This window comes from Nelumbo nucifera, chromosome 2 (assembly GCF_055504915.1).
Source record: "Nelumbo nucifera cultivar China Antique chromosome 2, China Antique-T2T, whole genome shotgun sequence".
In the NCBI taxonomy this organism is placed as follows: domain Eukaryota; kingdom Viridiplantae; phylum Streptophyta; class Magnoliopsida; order Proteales; family Nelumbonaceae; genus Nelumbo; species Nelumbo nucifera.
Genome location: NC_142650.1, coordinates 36,753,681 through 36,773,306, shown reverse-complemented (window position 1 = coordinate 36,773,306; position 19,626 = coordinate 36,753,681). Strand labels below are relative to the sequence as shown.

Genomic DNA, 19,626 nt, shown 5'->3' with positions numbered 1-19,626 from the left:
TATAATACATGAACGCATGCAAAACGTAAATAAAGATTGTGACTTGTTTGATATATTAGATATGGGTTAAAATCCTACAAACGTAACTAATTTGCCTTTTTTTTTTCTTTTTATTTCTCTGTCAACCCAGTCTACCTTTACTTGAGCTATACTCTTTGTAGTTTCCTTAAATGTGCATTCATTGAAGTCACTACGGCTACAGTACAGGCGGCTGATGGCCTCTCAATGAATAGGAGAAAAAACTTCTTAAAGCCTAAAAAAAAAATCAAAGAAGAGCTTATTCATATCAAGCAAAGCCCACAAAAACCAATTTGGTAGCGTGTCTAGAATGTTGGTTGATCGTTTCTGGCAGAGGGCCAATCGAAAATGGTAACAGAACCTATAGGCATTCCGTTAATGGGGGTGGGTAGGGCTGTTCATAAGAAGGCCCAACCCGACCAAACCGACCAACCTGGATTGACCCAACCCGAGTCGATCGGGTTTTCATCAGCACCGGTCGGTTTCGGGTTGGGAAAATTTATAAACCGAAATATTGGGTCGGTTTCGGTTTTCTTGTGTAAAAACCGAAACCGACCCGAAACCGAACCGAACTAGTCTTCCTACTTAACTAGTCTTCTACCAGTTCGGTAGTTCCTAGTTTCCTACTTAACTAGTCTTCTACTAGAACTAGAACAGCCCTATCTTCTAGTTCCTACTTAACTAAATTGTATATATCCTAGTTTCTATAGTTTTTTACACCAAATAGGCAACCTATTAGGCAATTACAATTAGAATTAGGTGTCCTCTTTTACCTAGATTAGAATTTAGAAAGTTTCTTTAAATATAAATGTTTCAGCATTCTTTCTATAAAACAATTTGACTTTCTATTTTATTGTCTTATTGAATATTGATAACTTTTGTCTTTTGTCTTCTAACTTTTGTCTTATTGAATATTGAATATTGATAACTTTTGTCTTTTATAAAACAGTTTTGTCTTTTGTCTTATTGAATACAAAAGTTTTTTGAGTGGAACAGGGGTTAGTAAGGTTGATACTGGACCAAAGGTGAGACAAGTTTCAAAAATAAGGTTTGACTGCAGGAGCAAAACCGAAACCGACCCAACCCGACCCAACCCGACTAGGTCGGTTTTGCCCATCAGTGGGTCGGTTTTGGTTTCCACCTCAGGTAACCCGACCAGGTCGGGTCGGTTGGGAAAACCCCAGTAAACCAACCCAACCTGACCCGTGTACAACTCTAGGGGTGGGTAAAGAGTAGGGATGACAATTTCTACCCTACCCAGTGGGTATTCACCCCTATTCTCCTCAACACGCATATTATTGGAAAGCATATAAGCTTTATGTATTAGGTGTTGAGTTTAATAATATTTTGCATTTTATGTGAAGGATAATTGATAGATTATGTGTTCGTTTATATGTTTTAATCAAATAATTGAAAATTTTGTTGTTTGTTTGTGTTATTTTACTTATTTATTGTTTATATATAACAAGAAATAATAGGAAATTAAATGCAGGTTCTAAACTCAACCCGCCCTACTCTTGAATGCGGGTAGGGTAGGGTAGGGGAGTGTTTTGCATTTTCATGTGCAGGGAGGGTTTTGATTCTCAAAATCCAAATCATTATGGGTTTTGGGGTGGGTATGGGTTGGGAGATTTAGGGAGGCGGGTATGGTCTAGAATTTACAAAACCTTCCCCAAACCTGGCCCGTTTCCATCCCTAGTAAAGAGCAAAACATTGTCAAAGCCTTGGGGCGATGGGCTCATCTCACCATAGATGATGGTTGCCTTGCTACATTGTGACCCATAAGATTGCACAGACCTGATGAAGATCAAAAGTTGTGATCCCTACTAGCAAAAATGATCTGGCGCTTGGGTGTGGACTTTGGTAGCAAGGTTTATAAAGCCAAAGTTAGAGAGCCTGGGGAATGTCCTAGGCACTAGTCTTCAACAGTCAAGCCAGTAAGTGCTGAGCTTTCTAAGGTGACAAAGGAAGCAAGATCAAGAATCCAAGAGTAGAATGTGTACCTTATAATGGTGGCAACTTACCCTTATATAGGTCTCGAGGCTTGGCTTAGACATGGCGGGAGGGGCAAGTTAGGTGGTTGGCCTTAGTGGGCACATTTGGGCAATTAATGGTGGCAACTCACCCACTTCCTTGTGAAGTGGGCATCTAGTAGTGCCAGGTGGTTTGATGTTCGCACAAGGAATGGGTTGGCCCTTCTGTGCTAACGAAGATAAGGAGAAGCTCACTTCTGAGTGGATACAAGGTGTAACAGGAGGGGAAAATCGTCCCTCATTAATTGCCTCCCACTTCTGAGTTCGATGTAAGCAACTCGGGCAAAATAAGTAGTTTGGTTAGTTGCGGTTCTTGTCAAATACTTTGGAATTAGGTTTCTGGGGCTTGCGAATTCCTATGAGTTATGTACATTGGTTTTGAACCATTTGATAGATCATGTCGCCGTATGCACATACTCCACATGGAAAAGGAAAATTAACCATCATGGATGCCAAGAAACACGAAAAATTGAATTTGTGCCTTAAGAGATGAATTGTTGCGATTCCCCCCTTTGTTGGATCAAATGGATCTTAGTCATTGATAATTTGCCATTCTTACCTATAAATAGCAGTGCTAGGGGGTCCATTTTCACTTGTCCATTGTGGAGTTTCCCTATAGTGAGGTTGGAGAGCTCGGTTTGTGGTTGAGGAGTTTGGTTAGAGTTAAGTCGGTCGGTCTACTCTTTTAGTTCTCTTAGGCGAGTCTCCTTCCTTTTCTTTTATTTCATTATGTCTAGTTCTTTTGAGTTTGAGGGAGAGGAATAGGTTAGTGCTCAGGTTGGGGAAGAGGAATTCCCAATCCAAGAGTGCTGAGGTTCCCATAAAAGGGCCTCAACTTTGAGAAAGAAGTTCGAGTCTGGCCTGACTCAGCTAACACTAGCCGACCTCCGATGGATCTGGGAGTGGTGCCATGTCCCTGACAATTTTAGGTTTATCCTCCTTGGTCCTGACCAGCGTCCTTGGAATCACGAGGAAGGAGAGGGTTGTGCATACGAGTAGTCCGTAGCAGGCCTTAGGTTTCCCCTTCACCCCTTGTATATGAAGTCTTGAATTACTATGACATCACCTTAGGGCAACGTCACTTAAACTCAATAAGGGTACTAATTGGCACCATCTTGATTTTCCATCAATTCAACTTCCCCTTAAACATCAAGACCTCTTGGGTTATTAGCCAAATAAAGCACCTGTCTAATGAGAAGGTTTTTTTTTTTTTTTTTTATACTTGTCATATTGATCTTAACACAAGCAATTGGATGGTCTTCCTTCCAAGGTTCTGACCTAGAAGAACAAGTTCTTTTACATCACGACTGAAGGAAGGTAGCCCTTTACCTTGGATTAGACTGTGGCTTTTGCCGCCCTGGGCAAAGAGACCCTAACTTAGCTCGAGAAGTCACTAGTTGAGGACTTGGTTATCAAGAAGTTATAGGTTGGGGATTACTTAGCCGAGGAGCTATTGGTCCGAGCTGGTCTAAGTCCAACGGGTAGGTCACTTTTCTATACTTAGATATTTTCTTATTCATATTTTACTTACCTTATATTGCTGTCTGACGCACTTTCCTCCTTGCATGAGGGATGTTGAATGTCGATATTACCAGAGTCTTTTCCGACATGATGAAGGTTGTGAAGGCTAGAACTTCCCATGATGCAAATGATGAGTCGAGGTTTGGTGAGGGGTGCCAATGCCCTGGAGGTTGTTCACATCAACGTTAGGACATTGAAATGGTGACCGAAGGAGGCAGTCAGGAGGGAGCACACAACCCCTTTTTGAGTATGTCACCACAACTCCCAGTGTAGAAGTAGTCGGTACCTCGGGGACCAGGTCATTGGCATAGGGGAGGCAATCAACGCACTTGAATGAGAAATCCTGGGACGCTAGGGTGATGGTCAAGCTAAGCAAGGAGATCTTACTCCCTAAAGATGTTAATGAGATGGGGAGTTAGGCTCCCTTGATGCTCGGAGCCCATCTTGTTCGACACCTTGTGATGGTAAGTGCCTATTTATGTTATGTTCTCCCTTTTTTAATGTTGAGTTGAGTTGATCGATCTTTCCTTTTAGGCCAACTCCATGTTGCAAGCATTGATGGGAAAGGCTGGGGTGTACATTGCTCAGTATGAGGCCATCAGGAATGAGGTAGCACATCCAAGGAAAGATGGATGCGACAAAGGTAGAGATTGGTGCCCTGAAGGACAAGGTGAGAAAAGGCCAAACTGTCGGAGAAGCTGATTGAGGTAGAGAAGAACACCATGGTGCTGCTAGGCAGCCTAGAGAAAATGAGGGTCGAGCATGCCAAAGAGCTGAAGATCATGGAGGCCAAGCACGCTGAGGAGTTGGAGGTCATTAGGGCAAAGTTCATTGAGGAGTACATCTCTTGTCTTGAGTTTCGAGGTGACAGGAACAAGTATGCCTTTGCATCCATGAGCAAGATTTGCCATCAGCTCATGGTTGTTCTATTTCTAGAGTGAGACTTGGTGAGGTTAAAACTGATGGTCGTTATTGTTGAGGTGTTGAAAAAGGCTTATGAGTATGAGGACTTCGGCAAGGAGGAATGGACTTGGGATGGTGAGGAGGTCATAGATGACATCCCCCTAGTGATGTCTGAAGCTTTTTTTCCTCTTTTCTTGGACCTTGTAAATATGCAACAATGTATCCTAGGCCTCCGAGCTAAGTTTTTCTTTTTCTCCCCCATTTTATTCGATGTAGACAATCATCTTGTAATGAAATGAATTTTTGTTCACTGATTAGTGAAAATTCTGAGTTAAACTTTTCTCAAACATTCCACATATCGGTCTGAGGTGGCTAAGTTTGAAATGATTTCCAACCAAAGTTGCACAAAGCGAGGTCACTTAGAGTGGGGTTAGGGCACGATCAATCCCAATCTCGAGTAGTTCATATCCATCCACTTGAGCTATCCCGGCAAATTGATGCCGACTTACTCATCCCAATGTTAACTAAAACTGAGATGAGTTGTCCTAGCTTGTGAGGGTGAGTTGGTTGAGTGAAATAAATTGAACAAATGGTGAAATGAATCAAATTAGGCAAAGTGAAATAAATTGAAATAATGAATTGAGCTTGAAACTTCATTTAATAATGTTAATATGATTACTGATAATACAATTTGAGGTTCCTAGCATTCCATGTATGGGGTACTGATCTCCCTTCCAATGTTTTGACCTGGTAGGTCTTGAGTCTTAGTACCTTAACAATTTTGTAGGGTACTTGTTTTCTAGAACCTACCTTGGGCACCATGACTTGTCGAAGGTTACTAACACGAAAACTCCTTCGAACTTCTGCATTATGACATCGAGCAACCCTTTGTTGGTAAGTCATAGCTAGACTTGTTCATGGGCTAGGCCAGGCTGGGCTTTGCCTCTTTATAAACAAAAAATTACTAGGCCTGAGCCCGAGCCCGGCCCGACCATCGGGCTTAGATCTTGAGCTTGAGCCCGCCCCTATATAAAGCCCGATTCCTAGGTCCGAGCCCAAGCTTGAACCCCAACTTTGATAGGTATTTTATAACATATTAATCATATATTATATATTATATAATATTTTATACATTTAATAAATATGCAATACTTTTTTGCTATTAATTTTATTATTATATAATATATTATGTATTATTAACATATATATTATATTTCTGTTATATATTTAATATTATCAGGCTAGGGCTGGGCTTATTTGGGAAAGACCGAGTCCGGCCCAAAAAATAGTCGAGCCTGATTTTTAGAGCCTAAGCTCGAGTCTGCGGGCTTAAAATTTTGTCCAAGCCCAATTTAAGATGGGCTAGGCTGGGCCAGCCCATCGGGCTACTTGGCCCATGAATAGGTCTAGTCATAGTTCGAACTTGGGCTTGCTTGTGTACTTCTTCTATCAGGTCCAGATTAGTCTAGAGCTCGTCATCATTCTCTTCCTTATCGTAGGTCTCCATTTGTAAGGTAAAAACTTTGATCTCAATCGGAATGATCGCCTTGGTGCCGAAAGTGTGGTTGAACGGAGTTTAGCTAGTAGTAGTTCTACTTGTAGTTCAGTAACCCCATAGCACGCTGGGTATCTCTTCTACCCATTGTTCCTTAGCTCGAGTGAGACATGTTTTTAACCCATGGAGGATCGTTCCGTTGGTTACATCGGTTTCCCGTTGGCTTAGGGGTAACTGATCAAGGTGAAATTTTGTTGGATTGCTAGCTTAGAGTAGAAGTCTTGGAACTTTAAGTCGGTGAAATGCTTACCCTTGTCTGAGATTAGCACCTATGGTAGCTTGAACATGTAAATACTAATCTTATAGAAGAAACTTTGAATGTGCTAGGCTATAATGGTGGCAAATGGCTCAACTTCCACCCACTTTATGAAATAGTCGATGGCCACAACTAGGAACCTTCTATGGTCTGTGGCTGATAGGAAAGCACCAAGGATGTTGATCCCCCACTATGCAAATGGCCAAGGATTGGTGAGGTATATCTGGTTGTGGTGGGTTGATGTGGTATGTTAGCATGACGCTAACATTGGTCACACTATTGGACCATCTGGATGGCGTCCTCTTTCATAGTGACCTAGTAATACCCTTGCCAAAGTGCTTTTTGAACCAATGACCTACCCCCAAAGTGTTCACCATAGATTCTCTCGTGGAGTTCTCTCAACACGTACTTAGCTTCAATAGGCTTGAGACAATTGAGGTAGGGCGAGGTGGACTTCCTGTAAGATGGTCAGCTATGATGGCGTAGTGAGTAGATCAGTAAGCGATCTTCTGATCTTCAACTCGGTCTGTGGGTAGTGTGCCTTGGAGCAGGTACTCCATGATATGATTAATCCAGCTTGGCTCAGTAACTATGATTGGAGAGACTTTGACTTTTGGTTCTTTCTTTATGCAGGGTGTGACAAATCCTAGATGTAAATTGTCCTTAGAACCAATTAGCTGTGAAAGTGCATCGGCTTAAGCATTCTTAGACCTCAACTTAAGTGTAAACTGTCCTTCGTGTATTGTCCCATACCTTTGCTAAATATTTGATTATGGCTGATTCCCGATCTTTATACTGCTCATTGACTTGGTTAACAATGAGCTATGAGATGTTGTAGACGATTATCTTTTTTACACTAACCTCTTTAGCCAATGACAATCCCACCAATAGTGCCTCGTACTTAGCCTCATTGCTCGATGCTTTAAACTCAAATTGCAAAGTGTACTCGAGCGTCACTTTGTTGGGATTGGTCTAGGGGTGATCATTTCGGCCTAGCCCGGCTTGGAAAATCCGGGCTTAGACCTAATTTTTAGACCCAACCCAGATATTTACAAATAACATATAATATATATTTATGTATATATTATTTAAAAATATTTGATCATTGATGTTTTATATATTAAGTCGAGATTTGTAAGAGATTAAAGATTTTAATCCTACGGTCTTACCAAACTATAATCTAATGTTCAATGGAATATGAAAATTACTAAAAAAAGACTAATTAAATTACTAAACCCTAATCTTCTCAGTTGTCATTTTGTCTCCTCTCTCTCTCTCTCTCTCAGTCTCTCACCAATTTCACAAAACCATCGCCCACTAATCTCTCCCTCATTAAAAGTCAAAACCCACTGCACCTTACAATAATTCCTTCCAAGAGAAAAAGTCTGGCTACTTTCAAGAGTCCAACTATGCAACTGTGCAAGACTACAAGCTTGTGCAAGAGAAAAACTACTCCAACGCCCGTCACCCATCAAGGTACAGGAAAGAGTGCAATTGTGCAAGCCTACTGCAAGGTACATTTTATACTTTTTTTTTTTTTTTATCTTCTTGTGTCAGAAAACATCATGGATTTTGAATATTTATGTTGACCTGTATATGTGATATGCCTCTTGCTTTTGGTTTTTGTTAAATGAGTTGAGACAAAGATAAAAAAAAACTTAAAAAGATTGTCAATGGCAATCAAAACAATAAACCCATATGTGATATGCCTTTTTCTTGTGATTGTGGGTTTCAATTACTTATTTTTAATGGCTTCATTGGCCTGCACATGTTCATCTATGAAGATGTGCCAACGGAAATGAAACCAATTTTGGTTTTCAATGATTTGGACGTATTAAAAAAAGATGTGGACATTCATGTGTAAATAGAGAAACCTATGCATTACTGCATTACTGCATTAAAAGTTTTTTTCTTGCAACTCTCATTCATCAAAATATTAATCTCTCTCTCTCTTGGTGGTATTTGGATTGGCAATTGGCAAACGCTTAATTAGAGGTTGGATGTAGTCACTATTGCAATTTGTTTTCATGTTTTATGTTTTTTTTTTTAAATTTTAACTATAGTGATTATGATGCATTTTTATTCTTATATTAATTATAATTTATTTGTATATAGTTATATTAATGGACAAGGAAAACAATGGTGACAATATTAATCCTGTCATTGAGGAAGTAGATGTGGGTGTTGATAAAATTATTGATAGACCACAAAAAAGGAGTAAATCAATTGTTTGGAAAGAATTTAAAAAACTTTCTGCAACTACAAGTTCTAAGTAAATGGCTAGATGTAAGGCTTATAATCTGGTCATGTCAACTGATTATAAAAGTGGGACTAGCCATATGCATAGACATTTGAAGTCATGTAATAAATGAAAAAAATCAAGATGTAAAACAAATGATGCTTGCATCTCAAGGATCAAAGAAGTTATCAAAATTTTCATTTGATCTATATTTGTAGCAAAAAGTATTTGGTAATATGTTGGTGACGATGGAGTTACCATTTAGTTTTGTTGACTCACCATATTTTAAATTAACCATGCAAATTGCACGTTCAGGGTTTAAAGTGCCATCTAGGCATACCATCAAGTAGGATATCATGGATCAATACAACATAGAAAAGTATAATTTGCATGGTTTATTAGAATCAATCCCTGGATGAGTATATTTGACAGTAGATATGTGGAAATCTAGGGTAGGTGATAAGTATTAAACTGTGACAACACATTTTGTGGATAGTTCTTGAAAGTTACAAAAAAGGATTTTGTGCTTTCATTGTATCCCTCATCCACATGCTGATTTAACAATTTATGGTGCTATTATATCTAGCTTGTTTGAATGAGAGATTGAGAATAAAGTATTATATTACTTTGGATAATTGTAGTGTGAATGATGTCATGGAAAACACTTTGAAGTGTCATCTATTGAATAAATGTGATCTTGTATGTGATGGTAAATTCTTTCATATTCGTTGTTGTGCGCATATATTAATTTTGATTGTTCAAATTGGAGCGAACGAGTTAATGGATTTTGTTCCCAAGATAAGAGATAGCATTGGATATGTGAAGATTTCAGGTCCAAGAAAGAAGAAATTTGATGACATTGTTGCACAGTTGCATTTAGATTCAAAGTGACATATCCACTTAAATTGTTCTACCAGATAGAACTAACTTACAACATGGTTCAACTTGTTTTGTACTTTTAGACAAGAATTTTCTTACATGGCATCTCATTACTCAAATTTTCAGTTTCCTCCATCTAAAGGTGAATGGTCTAAACCAGAGCTTTTATGTGATTTTTTATAGGTATTTAATGATTACAATCTCTTTTCTGGATCTAAATACCCAACTTCCAATTTATATTTTCAGTCTGTACATAACATACACGTGTTTGAGAAAGACTTCTAGATCACATTCATTCTTGGATGACATAGTAAAACCAATGTTAGAAAAATTTTAGAAGTATTAGGATGATTATAAATTGATATTTAATTACTGTTAATTGCTGTTATATCTATTGATGCTTTGTTTAGAAAATATACAAATGTTGGAACTAGTGATGATGGTAAAAGAAGGATTAGGATTGTAGATGAAGAAGAGTACTTGAATTTTGAGTCATAAGTTCAAAGTGCAAGTAAAGAAATCCATCTTGGATACTTACTTGGAGGATCTAGTGCATAATATGATAGAAGAAATAGATATTTTGGAATGGTGGAAGGTGGGTGCATTGAGATATCAAGAACTTGCAATATTGGCATACGATGTTTTGTCTATTCCAATTACAGCTGTATTTTCAGAGTCTGCATTTAATACTAGAGGAAGATGGTGGAATAGTATTGGGCTTCTCTTAAGCTAAAAACTATTCAAGCAATGATTTGTCTCCAAGATTGTCTACACGGACAACAATCTCAAGGTAATTGAATTTTAAATTTTCTAATAAGTATTTATTTTTTCTTTTAATGCATCAATTAATATTTAGTTTTATTATCTTTTGTAGATGTTCATGAAGAAAAAGGTGAATCTTCTAGTGATGAAGACTTAACTAATGAAGATGAATCTAAAGTTTAGAGTGGGTGCAAGTTTTGGTAAAATCAAAATCATCTTCAATATTTTCTTACTTATTTATTTTCATTAATTTGAACTATTTTTTCTTAGCTTGCTAATATCTTTTTTATTTCACTTTTTATTTGTAGGAGTTGAATGGAAGATGAAGTTCTTTATAGAGATGTTTTAAGTTGTTTTGTGGATATTACATGACAATGGGCGGTTCTTTTTTTATAGATATTATAGGTTCTAGGTTGATTTTTTGTTGATAGAAGAATTGGTTTGTTACAAGTATTATTTTTAGCATGTTGTTGTTTTAAGTTCAAAGCAGGAGGAAAAAGTATCAAAGCTCTGATACCATGTTTTTCAAGAAGAAGAAGAAGAGAAGAAAAAAGAGAGAAGCAATGTGAGAAAAGGCTCAAAAATTGTATTAACGGCACCAACCATTCTATTACATATATTAGGGAAATCACAAAGTACAAGAGATGAAGTTACAATAGTGTCCTAGTAGTTGACTACTAGGAAATCTCTTCGTCAAGTGGTCGACTACTAGGAACAATATGTTGATAGTAGTCAACTACTAAGAATAGTATGCTGGTAGTAATCGACTACTAAGAACAATATGCTAATAGTAGTCGACTACTAAGGAACTACAAACTAGGTCTCAAAACATGAAGTGGCTAAGTGCCACAACCCAACTGGTTAGTCTTTAGACCTCCTTGATGGACCTCAACGGTTACATGTCTAGGATAGCTCAGATTTTCTTCGGGTTATCTTTAATGCCACGTCGAGTTACCATGTAACCAAGGAATTTTCCCAAGGTGACACTGAAAACACATTTGTTCGGGTTGAGTTTTAATTGATGCTTTCTCAACACCCTGAACACTTTGGCTAGGTCATCTATGTGCAAGTTAGCAGTTCTACTTTTAGCTATCATATCATTGACATAAACCACAACATTATTTCTTATTAAATTTTGAAAGATATTATTTACAAGGCGTTAGTAAGTCATGTTGGAATTCTTAAGGCCAAAAGGCATAACTTGGTAATAAGCTTGTCTCAAACAAAAGAGGTACTTTCTTGATTATCAGAGTGCATCAGGATCTAGTTATAGCTTGAAAAGGCATCCATGAAGCTTTGTAGTTTGAATCCCAAGGTGGCTTCTAATAGTCAACTTTTTGAGAAAGCGAGAGCTATCCTACGGGCATGCTTTGTTTAGATCGATGTAGTTGGTGCAATTGTGCCACTTACCATTTGCCTTCTTGGCGAGTACAACATTGGCTATTTAGTCTGAGTACTTCTGGTATAAACTCAATGTCCATGAGCTTTCCGTCTTCCTTGTTAATCCCCCTCCATTGACTTGGAGCGAAGTTACTCCTTTACTATTTAACAAGTTAATTTAGCTTGGAGGGGGTCTAAAAGAAGTGAGTTGATTTGCACATTCTTCTTTGGTTCAGCCTTACAAAGGGGTATCATGACCACTTACTCCACGGGCTGTCCCCGACTTTTGCCAATCTCATCAGTTAGATCCATGTTGATATCTAGGGATTACTTCCCTTTCAATTCTACCACATAACATTTCCTTGATTTGAGCTTATCCCTTGAACTACACTAATCCCTCACTTAGTTGGAAACTTCATGGCAAGGTAGTAGGTCGATACAACTACTCGGAGGGCATGCAAAAGTGGGTGGCCCAAAATGACTTTGTAGGTTGATGGTGATTTCACAACTAGAAATTATGTTATCACAGTTACCCTACTCAGCGTGGTCCTCGTTGTTACCGACAGGTTAATCTTCCCAAGTGGAAAGATAACGTTTCCATTAAAACTGAAAAATGGTACATCAATTGGGACAAGATGCTTCCGGTTGAGTTTCATCTATTCGAAATCTTTAAAAAACAAAATAGTAGTAGAACTTCCACTATCAATCAAAATTTGTCTTCCCTCATAGTTCGCTATCATAAATTTTACAACCATGGTGTCGTTGTGAGGTAGATGGGCGTGCTTCAAGTCTTCTTTTGTGAACGAGATTGTCTCATCTAGATTTGGTTGCTTGGGAGGTTAGGTGTTGGGGTTGGTCTATATTTCTTGGGCTGATGCTCTTCTGGATGTGTGGGTACATCTGACTACAACCGAACCTCTCGTGATTACTATAATCATCCCAACAACACCTCCCACTTCAGGTTCCTCTTCCCAGTCCTTTGGTTGTTCGGTAGGTTAGTTGTCCTTGACGAACTTCTTGAGGTAGCCATGCTGGTTGAGCTTCTCGATCTCATTCTTCAATTCTCGGCAGTACTTAGTGTCATGGCCAATAATCTGGTGGAATTTGCAATACCAGTCCTAGTTTCTCTTTGCAAGGTTGCCCTTCATGAGTGGGGGCCACTTCAAGTATTCCTAGTACTTAATCTGCATAAGTATCTCACCCCTGCTTGGTGTTGAGTGGAGTATAGGTTTGGTACCTTTTGGGTGGAGTGTGAAATCGTCTAGATGAGGTCCCTTTGCCTCAAATCTGCTTGTTGTCGTCTCCATCTCACTCATCGACTTGGTTTTTTCTTTTATTTTTTCCTTTATCCTTTATCCTTGCATGCATAGATGGATTCCTCAACGTTTATACACTTTTTTGCTTGGTTGAGGAACTCGGTCATGTCCTGGAGTGGCTTCTTCGCCAGGGAGAACAAGAAGCACAAATCTTTGAGCCCATGGGAGGTCGTTGCTATTGCTATTTTCAGATTAAGGTTGCATACCTTGAGAGCGTCCAAGTTGAATCTCTATATGTACTCCTGAAGGTTCCCCTCAGGTTGCTACTGGATGTGCATTAAATTCTTTGCAATCTTCTGGTATATGCGACTTGTTGCAAAGTGGGCCACCAACAGATTGATAAATTGGTCTAAGCTCTTTATGGAATGGGGTGCAAGCCCTGTTAGCTGCCATAATCGAGTTGCTTCCCAAAGGGTGATTGGAAAGGCCAGGCACATGCTTGCTTCTGAGGCCTTGTGAAGTAACATGAGGGCTTGGAAGCTCTCCATATGGTCTAATGGGTCAGCAGTTCCATCATAGGTCTCTAGGGTTAGTGTTTTGAAGCCCTTAGGGTGAGTCTATGAGAGTATCTTGGGCAAGAGAGGAGATTCCCTAGTTACCTTTGGAGTACTAAAGTACTAGATCGGCTAACCTCCTGATCCCTAGATGAGCTATCATGCTTGTTGCTCTGAGTTCCAAGTTAGCTTCTTATGGGAGCTCGTTGGGGACGCCTTCCATACTTGTGCCACAATGAGGTTGCTGCAGTGCACGAGTAATTTGTCCTAGTGGAAGAGTTCACCCTACTCCCTTTCTTAGGAATGTAGGTGTTGTCCCCTTGCTTCGACGTGCGGGTTCTAACAAGGCTTTTATTGGGAGTTCGAGCTGCTGGTGGTGCTAGAGGCATTGGTATCTATGCTGGGAGCTATTCCACAGCTGGAGCCGAACCAGCTACACAAGGCATTGTTTTCAAAACCAGACTGGACCGGACTGTAAAAACTGGGAACCTCCGTTTTTCTCCAAAACCGTTGATTTTGGTCAGCAAACAGCTGAACTGGCCAGTTAACCGTTCAAACGGTTTTGACCGTTTTCCAATTTTTAATTTTATTTTTTTATTTTTTTTGTCAGAATGGGTTGGCTGTTTGGGTCGAACAATTGGACCGTTCAAACCAGTAACCGGACCCCTGACCAGTTCAGTTTTAAAAACCATGACACAAGGTCCTTTAGTTGGTCCATGGTTACCCCCTATGGCAGCACAAAGGGCTCAACATGGGGAGGAAGCCTCCCTAAGGAGGATCATCTACTGGAATGATGAGTGTGCTTAGAGTTTTTTTGAGTCAACATAATAGTGAGAGCAAGGGAATGACCTTTGTGTCTAGTAAGACCCCACACATGGCACCAATTGATGCCCAGTTCCATGAATGTAGCTTAGCATTTATGTCCACTTCCATGGAGTTTCATTTAATTAGTTAGTTTCGGGCCAAGAAACAATTGGTCAATGTTCAAATACTGCTAGGGAATATCTAGGCAATCGAAATGGTCCAATGTTCAAATACTGCTAGTGAAGAAGATGTTGTTAGGTGGGTATTTAATGACTTGTTTCGAGAAATTGGTAGTCCTAATTAAGGGTTGTTCCAACTTCCAAGCCAAATTGAATCAACCCCAAGCATTACTTTTGTATCCATTGTTTGTTCATTATTTTTAGTTATATTTATTAACTTTTATCTCCAGATAAATATTATTTTATTATTTTTAAATTGAACTTAAATAGAATTTATTTTTAACAATAATTTTGTTTGAAATGCATAGGTTATGCTAAATAAAGTTAAAGTATAAGAAGCCTTAAGACCGTTGCATTTAGGAATAGCTGGTCAAAGTCCAACCCAATTATTAATTTTGGACTATGGTATTTTAGATAAACTTGTGTTATTTTTTATGGATTTTAAAATAAAAATAATTTTTATAATTAAATAATTTTTATTATTTTTATATGGAACCTAAATGCAATTTTAAATTTTGATAATATTTCTTAATTATTAATTTCACTAATATCTTATGTATATTAGTTATTGTTAGATAAATTTTCATTAATTTTTTATTTTTAATTGACTTTGTATTAATAAAATTATTGTTTGTTTATTTTATAAATTGCCTATTAATAAAATTCTAGGGAATTACGTATATTGATTAAGATTCTTGGATTGCATCCCCATTCACTGACACAAGATTTAAAGATACCTTTTCTCTTTCTAATTGAACTAGTCTATTAAATAGTTTGCAATCTGAAGAAGAATTAGCACTTTTCGGTAGAATGGATTTGCCACATTGTGGTAGAAAAGAGAACCGAGAACATAAGATCCCATTTGGCATCAATTCTGGGGATTCTCATTCTTAGAATCCTTTCAGAAAAGGATGGATTTTGAGAATTTTCACTGAGAGAATCACTAAATGTGTTTGACATTGTCATCTGATTTCTATTTCTCAAAAACAAAATCACGTTTGCAAGCAACAAGTTTCTTGAAATCAATTCTCTAGATGATTGATACACAAAACATGTCAATTTTAATAAATATAAGTTCAAATCCATGTCAAAAAGAGAGACTGAAGCTTTGAAATCTTAACTCTAATCTTCTAACACCTCACCAATGAAGAAACTTTCTCTTATGCCATTACCAAAGAAGGAAAGAATATCCAGTGAAAAAAACCTCCTTCACATTTGTTATGTCTTTGTCAAAACATATCCCATTGTTTCTTTATCATTGTCAGAGAACAAAAAATGAACCATTATCAGTGCTTGCACAGTAGATGTAAATAAGGATAGTTTAGGGATTTAAAAAACTTTAAAAATCTGAATGAGAATCTTTTTTTGAAAGTTAATTGAAGAACCCTAATGGAGGGGTATTTGTGGCAAATTGGAAGTTGAGGGGTTGTGGTCACAAATGAGAATTCAGGGGCTAATTGTCGCTAAGGTTCTTTGTAAGTTGCCTTTTTTTTTTTGCTTCGAAATTTTAGGAGAAGGCTTAGGTAATTGGAAGGGGAGAGAGATTTTTTAGGAGATGATAATTTCCTTTTAAATTAAAAAAATACAAAAGAAAATTTACAAATAGTAGGGACGACAATGGGGTGGGCTTGAGGAAGGTTTTGTAAATTTTAGACCTGCCCGCCCTCTATACCTCCCAAGTCGTATCCTCCCCAAAACCAGTATCAGGTTAGATTTTCAGAATTCAAATCCTCCATGCACATGCAGTTGCAAAACCCTCTCCAACCCTATCCTCTTTGCATTTGAAGGTGAGGTGAGTCGGGTTGACGGGTTGGGTCTAAAACCCGAATCTAATTTCCTATTATATAAGTAATAAGCAAGTAAAATAACATGAACAAACATCAAAATTTCCAATTATTTGATTAAATGTACAAAAAACATAAACTATCAATTATCCTTCACACAAATTTAAAATATTATTACATTCAACACTTAGTACATAAGTTTAGAGGGCTAAGAAGGGGAATGGAAGGGAGAGAGAGATAAATAGCAAATTGAACCGGCTGGTTAATTGTTCGAACGATTTTCACTGTTTTCCAATTTTTTAAGAACGGACTGGCTGTTCGGGTTGAATGGTTGGACTGTTCGAACCGATAACCGGACCCTTGACCAATTCGGTCACCGATTCATTTTTAAAAACCATGGGAATTTGTGCCAGGCAGGCATGGCTTGCTTGGACCGTGGGTTGGTCCGGCACGACCCATTATAGTGTGGGCAACCACATTACAACTCTAAGGAGAGGATATAGGTTCGGAGAGGTGAACCACTATAGGTCCTGTACATACTTGTCTCTTGATCCTTTTGCTCTTAGCATTCTAATGTTGCATTAGAGTAAGGGTAGGTTTCAATTATCAACATTCTATGAGCAACATTTGTTATAAACTTGAAGATATCCACAGTTTCGTATTAGCTTGGTAGGTTGTTTCGATAACAGATACAACTCGGCAACTGTATAATCTGTTTATGCTTGTTCAAATTAAAGTTGAGCGTCTTCATTAATTGCTCTTGGTGTTTCATATTTATTATGTTAAAGTTATTAAATAGACAAGTTAGATTGTAGCTGCTAGTTAATAACTTCAAAATTAAAAACTAAGTTAAGAATCTTTGTAAATTTAGTACAAACCCAATTTTTTTTTATAAAGTCAGAATGGGGGGTAGTACGTCCCCAGAAATCAGAACAAGCAATTACATTTAGAGGAATAGGGACGGAGCTGAGAGAAACATTGTTTGTGCGTGCATAGTTAGCTAGCCAGTCTGCAGTCGTGTTTCCTTCTCTGTAGATGTGATGATACTCAATCGTTTCCTCTAATGTTTCTCTTAAAGTGTAGCAATCTTCAATAATTGGGCATACTCTCTATGGAGGATTGTAGCTCTTCTTCAGACACTCGATAACAAGCTTCGAATCTCCTTCGATGATGATGTACCTGTTTGAAAAGTTGAGACTAAGATTGTGGGCTTCCCACGCCACCCATGCCACCCACGCTTCAGCAACGTTAACTGTAGTTTTACCTAGCTTGTAGGTTTTGAGATCCAGAATATGACCCAGGTGGTCCCTGGCAATACAAGCAACTGAACAATCCCCATTAATGCACGATGCATCAAAATTAATTTTAATAACTTCAAAATCAGGGCTCTTCCATCTATTAGGGATAACATCCTTCTTTCTCAAACACCCATCATCTCCCTCCTTCATCCCTTGGATCTCTAAAAATATATTATAAGCCCTTTCAATGATGATATAGGGGGACAAACTCCTATTATTGAAAATACATTCATTGCGATTCTTCCAAATTTGTTAGAGGAGGAGAACCAATTTCTCTTTGTTATAGGTGTCACCTGGATTCATACCGTTATTACTCGAGATGAAGTTCCACCATTCGCAAATATTATTGCCTAAGTCATTGAGAACCTGAAAGCAGTCTTTAGCAATATTCCATACTTGCTTAGCAATAGGGCAGCTTATAAAAATGTGGTCCGTGTAATGTGTGAAGAGTACAAATCCAATTCTCTCATTCTTGGGATAGCAACTTAGGCAGTTGGTCAACACCCTCTTCCTTGATTGTTAAAACCCTCATTTTTTTTGTTGCCATTGTTGCTACTGCCGTGAACTTGATTGTTATTATTGTATTCTGTATTATTTTGCATGTATTTGTACGGTATATATTTATGTATGTACTCCTTCCAAATTGAACCTAATTAAGGGAATACCACAATATCAAAGGATAGAGCTGTTTTGTATGTGTTAATATAGAAGTTTACAATTGTAAACACCTCATAGTGAAAATCCTAGTATTCTTATGGTAGATAAGATATTTGCAAAACAAGCCTAGTAGGGTGATACAGTATTAGTAGACGTATGGTACAAACTAGGCTTCTTATAGGTTTAAATTTATTATTGTTGTTGAGAAGATTGAACCATATTGTCTGCATTCATGATATTTTTTGGGTGGATATATGATGTTAATGGGCACATATATGGCAGAGGTGTTACCAGAGTGGGAAAGATGAGTATAGAGGAGTGATGATGCTCTGATAGCATGTTAATGATTTAAGGAAGATAAAATGCCTCAACTTTCTTTTCAACCATTACGTACGACTATATAGTTGGTTTAGATAATTTAATGTATTTTATAGATTATAAAACACAAAGTACATATGAATAACTAAAAATCCGTTTACGTAGCTAATTGATTCTGATGGATAGAGATGGATTCTACTGTTGAAAACGTGGGTGTCGGATTCAATAGCAATGACCCTCTCTAAAGAGGAGCCCTTGGTTAGGGATGCAATTCAGACCGGGTTAGGTCAGGTTGAGGTCAATTCTAGTTCAATCCAAGGTTCTGAACCTTAATCATGACTTTAACCCAATTCAACTTCTCCCATCTTCTTGAAATCTCATCAAATGTCTCAAATTCTCCTATGGTTCGTTTGATTTGAAATCAGAATTAGAATCGAAATTCTCTGGAATCAGAATCGGAATGGTTCATTCCTATACTCTGTTTGGTTCAGACAGGAATGGGAATGAGAATTGAAATCAGCAGTAATAGGATTTCATTCTCAAGGGAAGGGTAGGGAATGGTCATTCCCTCAAAAGGAGGAATGCTAATCCAGTAAGAATAGGAATGTGATTCCAATTCCACCCAACCAAACAGTTGGAATCAAAATAGCCCATTCCGATTCTGATTCCAGACCCCTATTCCTACAAACCAAACATGGCCTTAATCTTTGACTAACAGAGACCTAAACTGAACTTTTATGATCATGCTAACCAAATTTTTTATTATTCTTTACTTGTTTAATATTTTTATTAGTTTTCGTTTTAGTACAAACTTGAGAAAAGGAATGCTAAAATAGTTTGAATCTATTATAGATTATAATAGATCATTCTGTTGAAAATCTAAAATCATGAAATTATTATATTAAAATATAAACTTATGGAATAAAAATTACTAATGACATCTCGTTAATGACATCTTGCCATTAAGATTAGGGTTTAAGAGTAGTTAAAACAAATTGGCATGGTCATACATAATGGGAATATATATATATATATATATATATACACACGAAACCCTAAACCCTTAAACCCTTTTTTTTAAAGAAAATCCATAAACCCTGAAAACTCATTAACTTTAAACCTTAAAACCTAAACTCTAATTAACCTTAAACCCTAAAATTTAAAAATAAAATGCATTTGATTGGAGGACAGGTTGGAGCCAATATTTCCTCATAATTGGTGTTCCTTAAA

At 37.7% G+C, this 19,626-nt stretch overlaps 1 long non-coding RNA gene across 1 annotated transcript; it reads left to right on the top strand.

Moving 5' to 3' along the window:
* The first annotated feature begins 5,588 nt into the window (after positions 1-5,588).
* LOC148802115 (uncharacterized) lies at positions 5,589-10,794 on the top strand. The gene is made up of 3 exons (XR_016082922.1): positions 5,589-10,194; positions 10,279-10,366; positions 10,475-10,794. It is a non-coding gene; the product is annotated as an uncharacterized LOC148802115 (long non-coding RNA).
* Positions 10,795-19,626: the final 8,832 nt, after the last annotated feature.